General features: G+C 49.2%; 1 long non-coding RNA gene across 1 annotated transcript in view; it reads right to left on the reverse strand.

Moving 5' to 3' along the window:
- Window positions 1–218: 218 nt before the first annotated feature.
- Window positions 219–22435, reverse strand: part of LOC130347214 (uncharacterized) — an 86103-nt gene continuing 63886 nt past the window's right edge. The window contains exons 4-5 of the long non-coding RNA XR_008885188.1: window positions 7415–7476; window positions 219–276 (exon numbers count right to left, since the gene is read on the reverse strand). This is a non-coding gene — a long non-coding RNA (uncharacterized LOC130347214). The remainder of the gene's footprint in view (window positions 277–7414; window positions 7477–22435) is intronic.

Consider the following 22435-nt stretch of genomic DNA (forward strand, 5'->3'; position numbering starts at 1 on the left):
TCCTACAAATAAAAAACAGGGACTAAGGATCATAAATGTTCCTAATCTCTGTACCTGAGACAAGGTTGTGTTATATAAGAAGCTGTTCATAGATGATATACTTATTAACAACACATATATCTTCATGTATAAGGGAGAGACTATGACATCTCTACAGGTCTAGATTTTACATCTAGCCTGATTGTTATCAGTAATTAATATAAATATTAATTACCTGTCTCGTGGTTCCTTTCGTGCAGCTGACGAGGGTTCACCTTCTCACCGGGCATCAGTCATCTGTAAAAAGACACCAGTATGATAACATGCTCCTTATACATGCTACAGACGCTAATATATATAACACTCTAGGGCCAGAACTACTTATCTCAGGGATTATGAAACCGCATAAGAAAAGGGAACAAAAAATAAATAAATAAAGGAATACATAGGGATCTAAATGATTTTTTCTAACTTAAAATATTTTGTACATTTTAAATATTTTTTATAAAATATTTTATCACATTTTTTTTATAATATATAAAACAGTTAATCATGTAATAGGAATGTATGCCCTTTAATTTTGAAAGGGGCGGTTGAATTATTTTATTAATTGTTTTACCCCTCTGCCCTCCTCTTTTATTCCCCTTGTCATCCTTGTCCACCCCTCACCCCTGTTAACCCCCGCCCCCCCATGTCCACCCCCCTTTCTCCCGAGTCCACCCTCTTGTCATCCCTGTCTACCTTGGCCAACCCTTTCCAACACCTGTTATCTATGTTCACCATATCCGTCCACCCCTCTGACAACCCCCAACCCCCCCCCACGTCTACCTCTCTGTCACCCATGCCCACGTCTACCTCTCTGTCACCCATGTACATTCCCTATTGTCCCCTCTGTCCCTTTGTCACTCCTGTCCACCCTCTTTTACCCCCTTGTCACCCCTGTCCACCCCTCTAACCCCCTTGTCTCCCATGTACACCCTCCTGTCATCCATGTCCACCTTGGCCACCCCGCTGTCACCCATGTTCCCCCTCCCCCCATTCTTTACCCCACTGGCCACATCCTTGTCACCTATGTCCATCTGTTCTGTCCCTTTGTCACCCCTGTCCACCCCTCTGTCACCCCCTGTGCCCACCCGTCACCCATTTACACTCTTCTACACCCATGCTGATCCCCCCTCCCCCTAATACAATGCTGATTCCCCCATTCCCTTAATACAATGCTTTTTACCCATCCCCCTAATACAATACTGATCACCCCCTCCTCCTAATACAATGCTGACCGCCCTCCCCTTCCATCCCCCCAAAACACTGCTGCCATCCCCCCTAATATACTGCTGATCCCCCCTCCCATCCACCCTAATATACTGCTGATCCCCCCTCCCATCTCCCCAAATACAATGCTGATCCACCCCTCCCCCTAATACAATGCTAATCCCCCCTGCCCCCTCCCCCAATACACTGCTGTATCCCACCCCTGTCCCCCTCCACTTAATACAATCCTGTTCCCCCCAGGGCTAGATTAAGGCTTCCCCCACATTAGGTTGTAGTTCCCCCAGATTAGGTGCAGTATAAGTCCCCGCACATTAGGTTGGCAGTACAAGTCCCCGCACATTAGGTGTGCAGTACAGTTCCCTCACATTAGGTGTGCACTACAGTTCCCCCACATTAGGTGTGCAGTACAGTTCCCCCACATTAGGTGTAGTATAGTTCCCCTACATTAGGTGCAGTAAAGTTCCCCCACATTTGGTGTGCAATACAGTTCCCCCACATTAGGTGCTTAGTACAGTTCCCCTACATTTGGTGTGCAATACAGTTCCCCCACATTAGGTGTGCAGTACAGTTCCCCCACATTAGGTGTAGTATAGTTCCCCTACATTAGGTGCAGTACAGTTCCCCCACATTAGATGTGCAGTAAAGTTCCCCCACATTTGGTGTGCAATACAGTTCCCCCACATTAGGTGCTTAGTACAGTTCCCCCACATTTGGTGTGCAATACAGTTCCCCCACATTAGGTGCTTAGTACAGTTCCCCCACATTAGGTGCAGTATAGTTCCCCCACATTAGGTGCAGTACAGTTCCCCCACATTAGGTGCAGTACAGTTCCCCCACATTAGGTACAGTACAGTTCCCCCACATTAGGTTGACAGTATAGTTCCCCACATTAGGTGCAGTATAGTTCCCCACATTAGGTGCAGTATAGTTCCCCACATAGGTGCAGTATAGTTCCCCACATTAGGTGCAGTATAGTCCCCCACATTAGGAGCAGTATAGTCCCCCACATTAGGTGCAGTACAGTTCCCCCACAGACATTCAGCCTTCAGCCATATACAGTGTATGGCTGGAGGCTTTATGCCTGTTTACTGCCCCACTTCACTATACCGACCACCACTCCGGGGTCACAATCTACTGCTATGGCCTATGGGCCAGAGCAGTAGGTCCCGGGACCGGAGGTGGGGTGGTCGGAACACTGAAGATGACGTGCCGCTGGTCACTTACCATGCACGTTCGTCCTCCTCACTGCTCCGCTCTGTTACTATGGGCGCACGCACGGGACATCAGTGACGTCCCTGCATGCGCTACCTCCCGGAGGCCCCTGCGTTTTTAAAGTTAATGTGGGGCCGCAGAGAGGTAACCGGGGCATCCTTGTGTCCCGAAAAGATTTTTCAGGACACAGGGATGTCCCTAATGTGACTGGTGCCCCCTGCGGGCACGGGGGCCGGAGCAGACGCTCCATAAGCGCCAATGATGATCCGGCCCTGGCGGCCGCTGGAGGACAAAAAAATGCAGCCACATCTCAAAGCGGCCCATCGGGAAATTTCCAGGTATCCCGGTAGGCCTGTCCGGCCCTGCCCCTATGTTACCCATGTACACTCCTCTACACCCCCAACTGCTGATCCCCTCCCCCTAATACACTGCTATTCCCCTCCTCTCCCATCCCCCCTAATACACTGCTGTTCCCCTCCCCTCCTCCTAATGCTGACCCCCTTTCTCTCCCATCCCCCCTAATACACTGCTGATCCTCCTCCAATCCCCCTAATACACTGCTGATCCCCCTCCCATCCCCCCTAATGCAATGCTTATCCACCCTCCCGCTAATACAATGCTGAGCCCCTCTCCCCCTAATACAATGCTGATCCCCCCTCCCCCTAATACAATGCTGACCCCCCTCCCCTTCTATCCCCCAAAACACTGCTGCCATCCCCCCTAATACACTGCTGATCCCCCCTCCCACCCTCCCTAATACACTGCTGATCCCCCCTCCCATCTCCCCTATTACAATGCTGATCCACCCCTCCCCCTTATACAATGCTGATCCCCCCCCCCCCCGGCTCCCTCAAATACACTGCTGTATCCCACCCCTGTCCCCTCCACTTAATATAATGCTGTTCCCCCCACCCCAGGGCCACATTAAGGCTGTCTGGAAGACGGAGTACTTAATTATGATGCCCCCCCCCCCCCCCGACAGTTCCCCCACATTAGGTGCAGTATAGTTCCCCCACATTAGGTTGTAGTTCCCCCAGATTACGTGCAGTATAAGTCCCCGCACATAAGGTTGGCAGTACAAGTCCCCGCACATTAGGTGTGCAGTACAGTTCCCCCACATTAGGTGTGCACTACAGTTCCCCCACATTAGGTGTAGTATAGTTCCCTCACATTAGGTGCAGTACAGTTCGCCCACATTAGATGTGCAGTAAAGTTCCCCCACATTTGGTGTGCAATACAGTTCCCCACATTAGGTGCTTAGTACCGTTCCCCCACATTTGGTGTGCAGTACAGTTCCCCCACATTAGGTGCATAGTACAGTTCCCCCACATTAGGTGCAGTTTAGTTCCCCACATTAGGTGCAGTACAGTTCCTCCACATTAGGTGCAGTACAGTTCCCCCACATTAGGTACAGTACAGTTCCCCCACATTAGGTACAGTACAGTTCCCCCACATTAGGTTGACAGTATAGTTCCCCACATTAGGTGCAGTATAGTTCCCCACATTAGGTTGGCAGTATAGTTCCCCACATTAGGTGCAGTATAGTTTCCCACATTAGGTGCAGTATAGTTCCCCCACATTAGGTGCAGTATAGTCCCCCACATTAGGGAAGTATAGTCCCCCACATTAGGTGCAGTACAGTTCCCCCACAGACATTCAGCCTTCAGCCATACACAGTGTATGGCTGGAGGCTGAATGCCTGTTTACTGCCCCACTTCAGTATTCCGACCACCACTCCGGCGTCACAATCTACTGCTATGGCCTAAGGGCCATAGCAGTAGGTCCCGGGACCGGAGGTGGGGTGGTCAGAACACTGAAGATGATGTGCCGCTGGTCACTTACCATGCACGTTCGTCCTCCTCACTGCTCCGCTCTGTTACTATGGGCGCACGCACGGGACATCAGTGACGTCCCTGCGTGCGCTACCTCCCCGAGGCCCCTGCGTTTTTAAAGTTAATGCGGGGCTGCAGAGAGGTAACCGGGGCATCCTTGTGTCCCGAAAAGATTTTTCAGGACACAGGGATGTCCCTAATGTGACTGGTGCCCTCTGCGGGCACGGGGGCCGGAGCAGACGCTCCATAAGCGCCAATGATGATCCGGCCCTGGTGGCCGCTGGAGGGCAAAAAAAATGCAGCCACATCTCAAAGCGGCCCATCGGGAAATTTCCCGGTATCCCGTTAGGCCTGTCCGGCCCTGCCCCTATGTTACCCATGTACACTCCTCTACACCCCCAACACCCCTCTGTCACCCACATACACCCCTTTATCATCCATGTACACTCCTCTATACCCCTGATCCTACACTCGTCTACACTCCTGAGTTTTAATACAATGCTAACTCCCTAATCAAATACACTGCAGACCCCCCTATCCCTAATATACTGCTGATCCCCTCCCCCTAATACACTGCTATTCCCCTCCTCTCCCATCCCCAATACACTGCTGTTCCTCTCCCCTCCCCCTAATGCTGACCCCTTCCTCTCCCATCCCCCCTAATACACTGCTGATCCCCCTCCCATCCCCCTAATACACTGCTGATCCCCCTCCCATCCCCCCTAATGCAATGCTGATCCACCCTCCCCCTAATACAATGCTGAGCCCCTCTCCCCCTAATACAATGCTGAGCCCCTCTCCCCCTAATACAATGCTAATCCCCCTCCCCCTAATACAATGCTGACCCCCCTCCCCTTCTATCCCCCCAAAACACTGCTGCCACCCCCCCTAATACACTGCTGATCCCCCCTCCCATCCCCCTTAATACACTGCTGATCCCCCCTCCCATCTCCCCTATTACAATGCTGATCCACCCCTCCCCCTTATACAATGCTGATCCCCCCCCAGCCCCCCCCAAATACACTGCTGTATCCCACCCCTGTCCCCTCCACTTAATACAATGCTGTTCCCCCCCCCACCCCAGGGCCACATTAAGGCTGTCTGGAAGACGGAGAACTTCATTATGATGGCCCCCCCGACAGTTCCCCCACATTAGGTGCAGCATAGTTCCCCCACATTAGGTTGTAGTTCCCCCAGATTAGGTGCAGTATAAGTCACCGCACATTAGGTTGGCAGTACAAGTCCCCGCACATTAGGTGTGTAGTACAGTTCCCCACATTAGGTGTGCAATACAGTTTTATTGCACACTTTATTATTAAGTGTTTTTCTAGTTTGATTGACCCTGATGGTCGCTTTGTGTGCCTTTATGGCGAATTTTACCATGTGCCTTTTATATTGGCTGCAATATATATCCCTACCCCATATTCTAGTGATGTAGTAAGGAGGGTGGTGTCCTTTGTCTCTTCCCTGCCAGATGTGCCCCTTCTTCTGGTAGGAGATTTAAATGATCTTTTGAATCCGTCCATAGATTAATTTGGGGGTAGAGGGGCCCCTATAGAGTCTTCTGTTACCGGTCTGACTAGGTTTGTAGAGGAAGCTGGGTGGGTTGACTTATGGAGTTGGTGCAATCCTGCAGGTAGGCAGTATTCCTGCGACTCTAGTTCCCATGGTACTCTGTCACGTATTGATTTAGTGCTGGGTAATGAGCTGATCTTCCCATGGGTGGCGTTGGTGGAATATCTCCCCTGTCATTTATCGGATCATTCTCCTATTCATGTACACCTTAACTTAAGTTCTAGTCCTAGAGTTAGGGGGTCCTTGTGGCATTTTATTCCAATCTGGCTTCAGGTACCTACAATAGGTCACACCCTGGTAGCAGATATTGAATCTTTCCTGGAAATTAATTGTGGCTCAGCTTTGTTGGGGGTAGTGTGGGATTCTCTGAAGGCTTTTGTCCCGGGTGTGTTTATTAGAGACATTACCACATGTAAATTGAAGAATCAAGGAATACAGGAGTTGTTGCAATGGCAGGTGCTTTTTGCTGAGAGGGAGTTCCTTGGGAGCCTGTCTGGTGCTGTTCAGGTTCGCTGGCAGTCTTTGAGCACTCTACTGTATGTACATCTACTGCACATGGCGGATAATAAAGGTTTTTTCAGCAGCAGCAATATTTTGAAAGTGGGGAAAGCACTGGCCGTTTACTGGCACGTATGATTCGGGTGCAGCAGGAGTCCATGGCCATTCTTTGTCTCTGCAATGGTGCTGGGTCTCTGGTGCAGGAAGATGCTAAAATTCTTGATGTGTTAGTCTCCTCTTATGAGGAGACGTATTCCTCCAAATAGTTTTATGATGATGTTACTGTGTATCAATTTGTTTCCTCTATCCCAGTGGCAGCCCTGTCGCAGACCCAGAGAGACTTCCTGAACATACTTTGAGAGAGTTGGAGGAGGCCCTGGGTAATTTGGTAAGATAAACGCATAGCTCTATATGCTGATGATATGCTTCTTTTCTTGGGTGATGTGGTCTTTGTGTCCTCCCTTTATTGGTTTACATATATTGATGTGTCTTTGCTCTGTGTCGGCCTAAATGTGTGGTGATTCTTTTGTTTCATGTTTTTTTTTCTTATTTTCCTTCCCTTATAGCCCAGTATAATATTCTCCTACTCCTAATGTGTCTTCCAAGGCTTTTCTTTTCTTTTTTGGTGACTGCTACACGGGTTATAACATGGTGCTCTAGTTTATATTTGCCATAAGAACCTGGAGGGAGGTGTCATTCCTGGGGGTGGGGGGAAGGGATGGGGGGTTGTTTTGATTTGTTCATGTGTGTTTTTTATGTTTTGTCAAAAACTAAACAAAAACCTTAATAAATCTTTCTGATAAAAAAAAAAAACTATATTGATAAAGGGGATTCCTACAAATAAAAAACAGGGACTAAGGATCATAAATGTTCCTAATCTCTGTACCTGAGACAAGGTTGTGTTATATAAGAAGCTGTTCATAGATTATATACTTATTAACAACACATATATCTTCATGTATAAGGGAGAGACTATGACATCTCTACAGGTCTAGGTTTTACATCTAGCCTGATTGTTATCAGTAATTAATATAAATATTAATTACCTGTCTCGTGGTTCCTTTCGTGCAGCTGACGAGGGTTCACCTTCTCACCGGGCATCAGTCATCTGTAAAAAGACACCAGTATGATAACATGCTCCTTATGCATGCTACAGACGCTAATATATATAACACTCTAGGGCCAGAACTACTTATCTCAGGGATTATGAAACCGCATAAGAAAAGGGAACAAAAAATAAATAAATAAAGGAATACATAGGGATCTAAATGATTTTTTCTAACTTAAAATATTTTGTACATTTTAAATATTTTTTACAAAATATTTTATCACATTTTTTTTATAATATATAAAACAGTTAATCATGTAATAGGAATGTATGCCCTTTAATTTTGAAAGGGGCGGTTGAATTATTTTATTAATTGTTTTACCCCTCTGCCCTCCTCTTTTATTCCCCTTGTCATCCTTGTCCACCCCTCACCCCTGTTAACCCCCGCCCCCCCATGTCCACCCCCCTTTCTCCCGAGTCCACCCTCTTGTCATCCCTGTCTACCTTGGCCAACCCTTTCCAACACCTGTTATCTATGTTCACCATATCTGTCCACCCCTCTGACAACCCCCAACCCCCCCCCACGTCTACCTCTCTGTCACCCATGCCCACGTCTACCTCTCTGTCACCCATGTACATTCCCTATTGTCCCCTCTGTCCCTTTGTCACTCCTGTCCACCCTCTTTTACCCCCTTGTCACCCCTGTCCACCCCTCTAACCCCCTTGTCTCCCATGTACACCCTCCTGTCATCCATGTCCACCTTGGCCACCCCGCTGTCACCCATGTTCCCCCTCCCCCATTCTTTACCCCACTGGCCACATCCTTGTCACCTATGTCCATCTGTTCTGTCCCTTTGTCACCCCTGTCCACCCCTCTGTCACCCCCTGTGCCCACCCGTCACCCATTTACACTCTTCTACACCCATGCTGATCCCCCCTCCCCCTAATACAATGCTGATTCCCCCATTCCCTTAATACAATGCTTTTTACCCATCCCCCTAATACAATACTGATCACCCCCTCCTCCTAATACAATGCTGACCGCCCTCCCCTTCCATCCCCCCAAAACACTGCTGCCATCCCCCCTAATATACTGCTGATCCCCCCTCCCATCCACCCTAATATACTGCTGATCCCCCCTCCCATCTCCCCAAATACAATGCTGATCCACCCCTCCCCCTAATACAATGCTAATCCCCCCTGCCCCCTCCCCCAATACACTGCTGTATCCCACCCCTGTCCCCCTCCACTTAATACAATCCTGTTCCCCCCAGGGCTAGATTAAGGCTTCCCCCACATTAGGTTGTAGTTCCCCCAGATTAGGTGCAGTATAAGTCCCCGCACATTAGGTTGGCAGTACAAGTCCCCGCACATTAGGTGTGCAGTACAGTTCCCTCACATTAGGTGTGCACTACAGTTCCCCCACATTAGGTGTGCAGTACAGTTCCCCCACATTAGGTGTAGTATAGTTCCCCTACATTAGGTGCAGTAAAGTTCCCCCACATTTGGTGTGCAATACAGTTCCCCCACATTAGGTGCTTAGTACAGTTCCCCTACATTTGGTGTGCAATACAGTTCCCCCACATTAGGTGTGCAGTACAGTTCCCCCACATTAGGTGTAGTATAGTTCCCCTACATTAGGTGCAGTACAGTTCCCCCACATTAGATGTGCAGTAAAGTTCCCCCACATTTGGTGTGCAATACAGTTCCCCCACATTAGGTGCTTAGTACAGTTCCCCCACATTTGGTGTGCAATACAGTTCCCCCACATTAGGTGCTTAGTACAGTTCCCCCACATTAGGTGCAGTATAGTTCCCCCACATTAGGTGCAGTACAGTTCCCCCACATTAGGTGCAGTACAGTTCCCCCACATTAGGTACAGTACAGTTCCCCCACATTAGGTTGACAGTATAGTTCCCCACATTAGGTGCAGTATAGTTCCCCACATTAGGTTGGCAGTATAGTTCCCCACATTAGGTGCAGTATAGTTCCCCACATTAGGTGCAGTATAGTTCCCCACATAGGTGCAGTATAGTTCCCCACATTAGGTGCAGTATAGTCCCCCACATTAGGAGCAGTATAGTCCCCCACATTAGGTGCAGTACAGTTCCCCCACAGACATTCAGCCTTCAGCCATATACAGTGTATGGCTGGAGGCTTTATGCCTGTTTACTGCCCCACTTCACTATACCGACCACCACTCCGGGGTCACAATCTACTGCTATGGCCTATGGGCCAGAGCAGTAGGTCCCGGGACCGGAGGTGGGGTGGTCGGAACACTGAAGATGACGTGCCGCTGGTCACTTACCATGCACGTTCGTCCTCCTCACTGCTCCGCTCTGTTACTATGGGCGCACGCACGGGACATCAGTGACGTCCCTGCATGCGCTACCTCCCGGAGGCCCCTGCGTTTTTAAAGTTAATGTGGGGCCGCAGAGAGGTAACCGGGGCATCCTTGTGTCCCGAAAAGATTTTTCAGGACACAGGGATGTCCCTAATGTGACTGGTGCCCCCTGCGGGCACGGGGGCCGGAGCAGACGCTCCATAAGCGCCAATGATGATCCGGCCCTGGCGGCCGCTGGAGGACAAAAAAATGCAGCCACATCTCAAAGCGGCCCATCGGGAAATTTCCAGGTATCCCGGTAGGCCTGTCCGGCCCTGCCCCTATGTTACCCATGTACACTCCTCTACACCCCCAACTGCTGATCCCCTCCCCCTAATACACTGCTATTCCCCTCCTCTCCCATCCCCCCTAATACACTGCTGTTCCCCTCCCCTCCTCCTAATGCTGACCCCCTTCCTCTCCCATCCCCCCTAATACACTGCTGATCCCCCTCCCATCCCCCTAATACACTGCTGATCCCCCTCCCATCCCCCCTAATGCAATGCTTATCCACCCTCCCGCTAATACAATGCTGAGCCCCTCTCCCCCTAATACAATGCTGATCCCCCCTCCCCCTAATACAATGCTGACCCCCCTCCCCTTCTATCCCCCAAAACACTGCTGCCATCCCCCCTAATACACTGCTGATCCCCCCTCCCACCCTCCCTAATACACTGCTGATCCCCCCTCCCATCTCCCCTATTACAATGCTGATCCACCCCTCCCCCTTATACAATGCTGATCCCCCCCCCCCCCGGCTCCCTCAAATACACTGCTGTATCCCACCCCTGTCCCCTCCACTTAATATAATGCTGTTCCCCCCACCCCAGGGCCACATTAAGGCTGTCTGGAAGACGGAGTACTTAATTATGATGCCCCCCCCCCCCCCCGACAGTTCCCCCACATTAGGTGCAGTATAGTTCCCCCACATTAGGTTGTAGTTCCCCCAGATTACGTGCAGTATAAGTCCCCGCACATAAGGTTGGCAGTACAAGTCCCCGCACATTAGGTGTGCAGTACAGTTCCCCCACATTAGGTGTGCACTACAGTTCCCCCACATTAGGTGTAGTATAGTTCCCTCACATTAGGTGCAGTACAGTTCGCCCACATTAGATGTGCAGTAAAGTTCCCCCACATTTGGTGTGCAATACAGTTCCCCACATTAGGTGCTTAGTACCGTTCCCCCACATTTGGTGTGCAGTACAGTTCCCCCACATTAGGTGCATAGTACAGTTCCCCCACATTAGGTGCAGTTTAGTTCCCCACATTAGGTGCAGTACAGTTCCTCCACATTAGGTGCAGTACAGTTCCCCCACATTAGGTACAGTACAGTTCCCCCACATTAGGTACAGTACAGTTCCCCCACATTAGGTTGACAGTATAGTTCCCCACATTAGGTGCAGTATAGTTCCCCACATTAGGTTGGCAGTATAGTTCCCCACATTAGGTGCAGTATAGTTTCCCACATTAGGTGCAGTATAGTTCCCCCACATTAGGTGCAGTATAGTCCCCCACATTAGGGAAGTATAGTCCCCCACATTAGGTGCAGTACAGTTCCCCCACAGACATTCAGCCTTCAGCCATACACAGTGTATGGCTGGAGGCTGAATGCCTGTTTACTGCCCCACTTCAGTATTCCGACCACCACTCCGGCGTCACAATCTACTGCTATGGCCTAAGGGCCATAGCAGTAGGTCCGGGACCGGAGGTGGGGTGGTCAGAACACTGAAGATGATGTGCCGCTGGTCACTTACCATGCACGTTCGTCCTCCTCACTGCTCCGCTCTGTTACTATGGGCGCACGCACGGGACATCAGTGACGTCCCTGCGTGCGCTACCTCCCCGAGGCCCCTGCGTTTTTAAAGTTAATGCGGGGCTGCAGAGAGGTAACCGGGGCATCCTTGTGTCCCGAAAAGATTTTTCAGGACACAGGGATGTCCCTAATGTGACTGGTGCCCTCTGCGGGCACGGGGGCCGGAGCAGACGCTCCATAAGCGCCAATGATGATCCGGCCCTGGTGGCCGCTGGAGGGCAAAAAAATGCAGCCACATCTCAAAGCGGCCCATCGGGAAATTTCCCGGTATCCCGTTAGGCCTGTCCGGCCCTGCCCCTATGTTACCCATGTACACTCCTCTACACCCCCAACACCCCTCTGTCACCCACATACACCCCTTTATCATCCATGTACACTCCTCTATACCCCTGATCCTACACTCGTCTACACTCCTGAGTTTTAATACAATGCTAACTCCCTAATCAAATACACTGCAGACCCCCCTATCCCTAATATACTGCTGATCCCCTCCCCCTAATACACTGCTATTCCCCTCCTCTCCCATCCCCAATACACTGCTGTTCCTCTCCCCTCCCCCTAATGCTGACCCCTTCCTCTCCCATCCCCCCTAATACACTGCTGATCCCCCTCCCATCCCCCTAATACACTGCTGATCCCCCTCCCATCCCCCCTAATGCAATGCTGATCCACCCTCCCCCTAATACAATGCTGAGCCCCTCTCCCCCTAATACAATGCTGAGCCCCTCTCCCCCTAATACAATGCTAATCCCCCTCCCCCTAATACAATGCTGACCCCCCTCCCCTTCTATCCCCCCAAAACACTGCTGCCACCCCCCCTAATACACTGCTGATCCCCCCTCCCATCCCCCTTAATACACTGCTGATCCCCCCTCCCATCTCCCCTATTACAATGCTGATCCACCCCTCCCCCTTATACAATGCTGATCCCCCCCCAGCCCCCCCCAAATACACTGCTGTATCCCACCCCTGTCCCCTCCACTTAATACAATGCTGTTCCCCCCCCCCACCCCAGGGCCACATTAAGGCTGTCTGGAAGACGGAGAACTTCATTATGATGGCCCCCCCGACAGTTCCCCCACATTAGGTGCAGCATAGTTCCCCCACATTAGGTTGTAGTTCCCCCAGATTAGGTGCAGTATAAGTCACCGCACATTAGGTTGGCAGTACAAGTCCCCGCACATTAGGTGTGTAGTACAGTTCCCCACATTAGGTGTGCAATACAGTTTTATTGCACACTTTATTATTAAGTGTTTTTCTAGTTTGATTGACCCTGATGGTCGCTTTGTGTGCCTTTATGGCGAATTTTACCATGTGCCTTTTATATTGGCTGCAATATATATCCCTACCCCATATTCTAGTGATGTAGTAAGGAGGGTGGTGTCCTTTGTCTCTTCCCTGCCAGATGTGCCCCTTCTTCTGGTAGGAGATTTAAATGATCTTTTGAATCCGTCCATAGATTAATTTGGGGGTAGAGGGGCCCCTATAGAGTCTTCTGTTACCGGTCTGACTAGGTTTGTAGAGGAAGCTGGGTGGGTTGACTTATGGAGTTGGTGCAATCCTGCAGGTAGGCAGTATTCCTGCGACTCTAGTTCCCATGGTACTCTGTCACGTATTGATTTAGTGCTGGGTAATGAGCTGATCTTCCCATGGGTGGCGTTGGTGGAATATCTCCCCTGTCATTTATCGGATCATTCTCCTATTCATGTACACCTTAACTTAAGTTCTAGTCCTAGAGTTAGGGGGTCCTTGTGGCATTTTATTCCAATCTGGCTTCAGGTACCTACAATAGGTCACACCCTGGTAGCGGATATTGAATCTTTCCTGGAAATTAATTGTGGCTCAGCTTTGTTGGGGGTAGTGTGGGATTCTCTGAAGGCTTTTGTCCCGGGTGTGTTTATTAGAGACATTACCACATGTAAATTGAAGAATCAAGGAATACAGGAGTTGTTGCAATGGCAGGTGCTTTTTGCTGAGAGGGAGTTCCTTGGGAGCCTGTCTGGTGCTGTTCAGGTTCGCTGGCAGTCTTTGAGCACTCTACTGTATGTACATCTACTGCACATGGCGGATAATAAAGGTTTTTTCAGCAGCAGCAATATTTTGAAAGTGGGGAAAGCACTGGCCGTTTACTGGCACGTATGATTCGGGTGCAGCAGGAGTCCATGGCCATTCTTTGTCTCTGCAATGGTGCTGGGTCTCTGGTGCAGGAAGATGCTAAAATTCTTGATGTGTTAGTCTCCTCTTATGAGGAGACGTATTCCTCCAAATAGTTTTATGATGATGTTACTGTGTATCAATTTGTTTCCTCTATCCCAGTGGCAGCCCTGTCGCAGACCCAGAGAGACTTCCTGAACATACTTTGAGAGAGTTGGAGGAGGCCCTGGGTAATTTGGTAAGATAAACGCATAGCTCTATATGCTGATGATATGCTTCTTTTCTTGGGTGATGTGGTCTTTGTGTCCTCCCTTTATTGGTTTACATATATTGATGTGTCTTTGCTCTGTGTCGGCCTAAATGTGTGGTGATTCTTTTGTTTCATGTTTTTTTTTCTTATTTTCCTTCCCTTATAGCCCAGTATAATATTCTCCTACTCCTAATGTGTCTTCCAAGGCTTTTCTTTTCTTTTTTGGTGACTGCTACACGGGTTATAACATGGTGCTCTAGTTTATATTTGCCATAAGAACCTGGAGGGAGGTGTCATTCCTGGGGGTGGGGGGAAGGGATGGGGGGTTGTTTTGATTTGTTCATGTGTGTTTTTTATGTTTTGTCAAAAACTAAACAAAAACCTTAATAAATCTTTCTGATAAAAAAAAAAAACTATATTGATAAAGGGGATTCCTACAAATAAAAAACAGGGACTAAGGATCATAAATGTTCCTAATCTCTGTACCTGAGACAAGGTTGTGTTATATAAGAAGCTGTTCATAGATTATATACTTATTAACAACACATATATCTTCATGTATAAGGGAGAGACTATGACATCTCTACAGGTCTAGATTTTACATCTAGCCTGATTGTTATCAGTAATTAATATAAATATTAATTACCTGTCTCGTGGTTCCTTTCGTGCAGCTGACGAGGGTTCACCTTCTCACCGGGCATCAGTCATCTGTAAAAAGACACCAGTATGATAACATGCTCCTTATGCATGCTACAGACGCTAATATATATAACACTCTAGGGCCAGAACTACTTATCTCAGGGATTATGAAACCGCATAAGAAAAGGGAACAAAAAATAAATAAATAAAGGAATACATAGGGATCTAAATGATTTTTTCTAACTTAAAATATTTTGTACATTTTAAATATTTTTTACAAAATATTTTATCACATTTTTTTTATAATATATAAAACAGTTAATCATGTAATAGGAATGTATGCCCTTTAATTTTGAAAGGGGCGGTTGAATTATTTTATTAATTGTTTTACCCCTCTGCCCTCCTCTTTTATTCCCCTTGTCATCCTTGTCCACCCCTCACCCCTGTTAACCCCCGCCCCCCCATGTCCACCCCCCTTTCTCCCGAGTCCACCCTCTTGTCATCCCTGTCTACCTTGGCCAACCCTTTCCAACACCTGTTATCTATGTTCACCATATCTGTCCACCCCTCTGACAACCCCCAACCCCCCCCCACGTCTACCTCTCTGTCACCCATGCCCACGTCTACCTCTCTGTCACCCATGTACATTCCCTATTGTCCCCTCTGTCCCTTTGTCACTCCTGTCCACCCTCTTTTACCCCCTTGTCACCCCTGTCCACCCCTCTAACCCCCTTGTCTCCCATGTACACCCTCCTGTCATCCATGTCCACCTTGGCCACCCCGCTGTCACCCATGTTCCCCCTCCCCCATTCTTTACCCCACTGGCCACATCCTTGTCACCTATGTCCATCTGTTCTGTCCCTTTGTCACCCCTGTCCACCCCTCTGTCACCCCCTGTGCCCACCCGTCACCCATTTACACTCTTCTACACCCATGCTGATCCCCCCTCCCCCTAATACAATGCTGATTCCCCCATTCCCTTAATACAATGCTTTTTACCCATCCCCCTAATACAATACTGATCACCCCCTCCTCCTAATACAATGCTGACCGCCCTCCCCTTCCATCCCCCCAAAACACTGCTGCCATCCCCCCTAATATACTGCTGATCCCCCCTCCCATCCACCCTAATATACTGCTGATCCCCCCTCCCATCTCCCCAAATACAATGCTGATCCACCCCTCCCCCTAATACAATGCTAATCCCCCCTGCCCCCTCCCCCAATACACTGCTGTATCCCACCCCTGTCCCCCTCCACTTAATACAATCCTGTTCCCCCCAGGGCTAGATTAAGGCTTCCCCCACATTAGGTTGTAGTTCCCCCAGATTAGGTGCAGTATAAGTCCCCGCACATTAGGTTGGCAGTACAAGTCCCCGCACATTAGGTGTGCAGTACAGTTCCCTCACATTAGGTGTGCACTACAGTTCCCCCACATTAGGTGTGCAGTACAGTTCCCCCACATTAGGTGTAGTATAGTTCCCCTACATTAGGTGCAGTAAAGTTCCCCCACATTTGGTGTGCAATACAGTTCCCCCACATTAGGTGCTTAGTACAGTTCCCCTACATTTGGTGTGCAATACAGTTCCCCCACATTAGGTGTGCAGTACAGTTCCCCCACATTAGGTGTAGTATAGTTCCCCTACATTAGGTGCAGTACAGTTCCCCCACATTAGATGTGCAGTAAAGTTCCCCCACATTTGGTGTGCAATACAGTTCCCCCACATTAGGTGCTTAGTACAGTTCCCCCACATTTGGTGTGCAATACAGTTCCCCCACATTAGGTGCTTAGTACAGTTCCCCCACATTAGGTGCAGTATAGTTCCCCCACATTAGGTGCAGTACAGTTCCCCCACATTAGGTGCAGTACAGTTCCCCCACATTAGGTACAGTACAGTTCCCCCACATTAGGTTGACAGTATAGTTCCCCACATTAGGTGCAGTATAGTTCCCCACATTAGGTTGGCAGTATAGTTCCCCACATTAGGTGCAGTATAGTTCCCCACATTAGGTGCAGTATAGTTCCCCACATAGGTGCAGTATAGTTCCCCACATTAGGTGCAGTATAGTCCCCCACATTAGGAGCAGTATAGTCCCCCACATTAGGTGCAGTACAGTTCCCCCACAGACATTCAGCCTTCAGCCATATACAGTGTATGGCTGGAGGCTTTATGCCTGTTTACTGCCCCACTTCACTATACCGACCACCACTCCGGGGTCACAATCTACTGCTATGGCCTATGGGCCAGAGCAGTAGGTCCCGGGACCGGAGGTGGGGTGGTCGGAACACTGAAGATGACGTGCCGCTGGTCACTTACCATGCACGTTCGTCCTCCTCACTGCTCCGCTCTGTTACTATGGGCGCACGCACGGGACATCAGTGACGTCCCTGCATGCGCTACCTCCCGGAGGCCCCTGCGTTTTTAAAGTTAATGTGGGGCCGCAGAGAGGTAACCGGGGCATCCTTGTGTCCCGAAAAGATTTTTCAGGACACAGGGATGTCCCTAATGTGACTGGTGCCCCCTGCGGGCACGGGGGCCGGAGCAGACGCTCCATAAGCGCCAATGATGATCCGGCCCTGGCGGCCGCTGGAGGACAAAAAAATGCAGCCACATCTCAAAGCGGCCCATCGGGAAATTTCCAGGTATCCCGGTAGGCCTGTCCGGCCCTGCCCCTATGTTACCCATGTACACTCCTCTACACCCCCAACTGCTGATCCCCTCCCCCTAATACACTGCTATTCCCCTCCTCTCCCATCCCCCCTAATACACTGCTGTTCCCCTCCCCTCCTCCTAATGCTGACCCCCTTCCTCTCCCATCCCCCCTAATACACTGCTGATCCCCCTCCCATCCCCCTAATACACTGCTGATCCCCCTCCCATCCCCCCTAATGCAATGCTTATCCACCCTCCCGCTAATACAATGCTGAGCCCCTCTCCCCCTAATACAATGCTGATCCCCCCCTCCCCCTAATACAATGCTGACCCCCCTCCCCTTCTATCCCCCAAAACACTGCTGCCATCCCCCCTAATACACTGCTGATCCCCCCTCCCACCCCCCCTAATACACTGCTGATCCCCCCTCCCATCTCCCCTATTACAATGCTGATCCACCCCTCCCCCTTATACAATGCTGATCCCCCCCCCCCCCCCCCGGCTCCCTCAAATACACTGCTGTATCCCACCCCTGTCCCCTCCACTTAATATAATGCTGTTCCCCCCACCCCAGGGCCACATTAAGGCTGTCTGGAAGACGGAGTACTTAATTATGATGCCCCCCCCCCCCCCGACAGTTCCCCCACATTAGGTGCAGTATAGTTCCCCTACATTAGGTTGTAGTTCCCCCAGATTACGTGCAGTATAAGTCCCCGCACATAAGGTTGGCAGTACAAGTCCCCGCACATTAGGTGTGCAGTACAGTTCCCCCACATTAGGTGTGCACTACAGTTCCCCCACATTAGGTGTAGTATAGTTCCCTCACATTAGGTGCAGTACAGTTCGCCCACATTAGATGTGCAGTAAAGTTCCCCCACATTTGGTGTGCAATACAGTTCCCCACATTAGGTGCTTAGTACCGTTCCCCCACATTTGGTGTGCAGTACAGTTCCCCCACATTAGGTGCATAGTACAGTTCCCCCACATTAGGTGCAGTTTAGTTCCCCCACATTAGGTGCAGTACAGTTCCTCCACATTAGGTGCAGTACAGTTCCCCCACATTAGGTACAGTACAGTTCCCCCACATTAGGTACAGTACAGTTCCCCCACATTAGGTTGACAGTATAGTTCCCCACATTAGGTGCAGTATAGTTCCCCACATTAGGTTGGCAGTATAGTTCCCCACATTAGGTGCAGTATAGTTCCCCACATTAGGTGCAGTATAGTTCCCCCACATTAGGTGCAGTATAGTCCCCCACATTAGGGAAGTATAGTCCCCCACATTAGGTGCAGTACAGTTCCCCCACAGACATTCAGCCTTCAGCCATACACAGTGTATGGCTGGAGGCTGAATGCCTGTTTACTGCCCCACTTCAGTATTCCGACCACCACTCCGGCGTCACAATCTACTGCTATGGCCTAAGGGCCTCCCGGGACCGGAGGTGGGGTTCGTCCTCCTCACTGCTCCGCTCTGTTACTATGGGCGCACGCACGGGACATCAGTGACGTCCCTGCGTGCGCTACCTCCCCGAGGCCCCTGCGTTTTTAAAGTTAATGCGGGGCTGCAGAGAGGTAACCGGGGCATCCTTGTGTCCCGAAAAGATTTTTCAGGACACAGGGATGTCCCTAATGTGACTGGTGCCCTCTGCGGGCACGGGGGCCGGAGCAGACGCTCCATAAGCGCCAATGATGATCCGGCCCTGGTGGCCGCTGGAGGGCAAAAAAATGCAGCCACATCTCAAAGCGGCCCATCGGGAAATTTCCCGGTATCCCGTTAGGCCTGTCCGGCCCTGCCCCTATGTTACCCATGTACACTCCTCTACACCCCCAACACCCCTCTGTCACCCACATACACCCCTTTATCATCCATGTACACTCCTCTATACCCCTGATCCTACACTCGTCTACACTCCTGAGTTTTAATACAATGCTAACTCCCTAATCAAATACACTGCAGACCCCCCTATCCCTAATATACTGCTGATCCCCTCCCCCTAATACACTGCTATTCCCCTCCTCTCCCATCCCCAATACACTGCTGTTCCTCTCCCCTCCCCCTAATGCTGACCCCCTTCCTCTCCCATCCCCCCTAATACACTGCTGATCCCCCTCCCATCCCCCTAATACACTGCTGATCCCCCTCCCATCCCCCCTAATGCAATGCTGATCCACCCTCCCCCTAATACAATGCTGAGCCCCTCTCCCCCTAATACAATGCTGAGCCCCTCTCCCCCTAATACAATGCTAATCCCCCTCCCCCTAATACAATGCTGACCCCCCTCCCCTTCTATCCCCCCAAAACACTGCTGCCACCCCCCCTAATACACTGCTGATCCCCCCTCCCATCCCCCTTAATACACTGCTGATCCCCCCTCCCATCTCCCCTATTACAATGCTGATCCACCCCTCCCCCTTATACAATGCTGATCCCCCCCCCAGCCCCCCCAAATACACTGCTGTATCCCACCCCTGTCCCCTCCACTTAATACAATGCTGTTCCCCCCCACCCCAGGGCCACATTAAGGCTGTCTGGAAGACGGAGAACTTCATTATGATGGCCCCCCCGACAGTTCCCCCACATTAGGTGCAGTATAGTTCCCCCACATTAGGTTGTAGTTCCCCCAGATTAGGTGCAGTATAAGTCACCGCACATTAGGTTGGCAGTACAAGTCCCCGCACATTAGGTGTGTAGTACAGTTCCCCACATTAGGTGTGCAATACAGTTTTATTGCACACTTTATTATTAAGTGTTTTTCTAGTTTGATTGACCCTGATGGTCGCTTTGTGTGCCTTTATGGCGAATTTTACCATGTGCCTTTTATATTGGCTGCAATATATATCCCTACCCCATATTCTAGTGATGTAGTAAGGAGGGTGGTGTCCTTTGTCTCTTCCCTGCCAGATGTGCCCCTTCTTCTGGTAGGAGATTTAAATGATCTTTTGAATCCGTCCATAGATTAATTTGGGGGTAGAGTCTTCTGTTACCGGTCTGACTAGGTTTGTAGAGGAAGCTGGGTGGGTTGACTTATGGAGTTGGTGCAATCCTGCAGGTAGGCAGTATTCCTGCGACTCTAGTTCCCATGGTACTCTGTCACGTATTGATTTAGTGCTGGGTAATGAGCTGATCTTCCCATGGGTGGCGTTGGTGGAATATCTCCCCTGTCATTTATCGGATCATTCTCCTATTCATGTACACCTTAACTTAAGTTCTAGTCCTAGAGTTAGGGGGTCCTTGTGGCATTTTATTCCAATCTGGCTTCAGGTACCTACAATAGGTCACACCCTGGTAGCGGATATTGAATCTTTCCTGGAAATTAATTGTGGCTCAGCTTTGTTGGGGGTAGTGTGGGATTCTCTGAAGGCTTTTGTCCCGGGTGTGTTTATTAGAGACATTACCACATGTAAATTGAAGAATCAAGGAATACAGGAGTTGTTGCAATGGCAGGTGCTTTTTGCTGAGAGGGAGTTCCTTGGGAGCCTGTCTGGTGCTGTTCAGGTTCGCTGGCAGTCTTTGAGCACTCTACTGTATGTACATCTACTGCACATGGCGGATAATAAAGGTTTTTTCAGCAGCAGCAATATTTTGAAAGTGGGGAAAGCACTGGCCGTTTACTGGCACGTATGATTCGGGTGCAGCAGGAGTCCATGGCCATTCTTTGTCTCTGCAATGGTGCTGGGTCTCTGGTGCAGGAAGATGCTAAAATTCTTGATGTGTTAGTCTCCTCTTATGAGGAGACGTATTCCTCCAAATAGTTTTATGATGATGTTACTGTGTATCAATTTGTTTCCTCTATCCCAGTGGCAGCCCTGTCGCAGACCCAGAGAGACTTCCTGAACATACTTTGAGAGAGTTGGAGGAGGCCCTGGGTAATTTGGTAAGATAAACGCATAGCTCTATATGCTGATGATATGCTTCTTTTCTTGGGTGATGTGGTCTTTGTGTCCTCCCTTTATTGGTTTACATATATTGATGTGTCTTTGCTCTGTGTCGGCCTAAATGTGTGGTGATTCTTTTGTTTCATGTTTTTTTTTCTTATTTTCCTTCCCTTATAGCCCAGTATAATATTCTCCTACTCCTAATGTGTCTTCCAAGGCTTTTATTTTCTTTTTTGGTGACTGCTACACGGGTTATAACATGGTGCTCTAGTTTATATTTGCCATAAGAACCTGGAGGGAGGTGTCATTCCTGGGGGTGGGGGGAAGGGATGGGGGGTTGTTTTGATTTGTTCATGTGTGTTTTTTATGTTTTGTCAAAAACTAAACAAAAACCTTAATAAATCTTTCTGATAAAAAAAAAACTATATTGATAAAGGGGATTCCTACAAATAAAAAACAGGGACTAAGGATCATAAATGTTCCTAATCTCTGTACCTGAGACAAGGTTGTGTTATATAAGAAGCTGTTCATAGATGATATACTTATTAACAACACATATATCTTCATGTATAAGGGAGAGACTATGACATCTCTACAGGTCTAGATTTTACATCTAGCCTGATTGTTATCAGTAATTAATATAAATATTAATTACCTGTCTCGTGGTTCCTTTCGTGCAGCTGACGAGGGTTCACCTTCTCACCGGGCATCAGTCATCTGTAAAAAGACACCAGTATGATAACATGCTCCTTATACATGCTACAGACGCTAATATATATAACACTCTAGGGCCAGAACTACTTATCTCAGGGATTATGAAACCGCATAAGAAAAGGGAACAAAAAATAAATAAATAAAGGAATACATAGGGATCTAAATGATTTTTTCTAACTTAAAATATTTTGTACATTTTAAATATTTTTTATAAAATGTTTTATCACATTTTTTTTATAATATATAAAACAGTTAATCATGTAATAGGAATGTATGCCCTTTAATTTTGAAAGGGGCGGTTGAATTATTTTATTAATTGTTTTACCCCTCTGCCCTCCTCTTTTATTCCCCTTGTCATCCTTGTCCACCCCTCACCCCTGTTAACCCCCGCCCCCCCATGTCCACCCCCCTTTCTCCCGAGTCCACCCTCTTGTCATCCCTGTCTACCTTGGCCAACCCTTTCCAACACCTGTTATCTATGTTCACCATATCCGTCCACCCCTCTGACAACCCCCAACCCCCCCCACGTCTACCTCT

This window comes from Hyla sarda, unplaced genomic scaffold, assembly GCF_029499605.1.
Source record: "Hyla sarda isolate aHylSar1 unplaced genomic scaffold, aHylSar1.hap1 scaffold_816, whole genome shotgun sequence".
Classification (NCBI taxonomy): Eukaryota; Metazoa; Chordata; class Amphibia; order Anura; family Hylidae; genus Hyla; species Hyla sarda.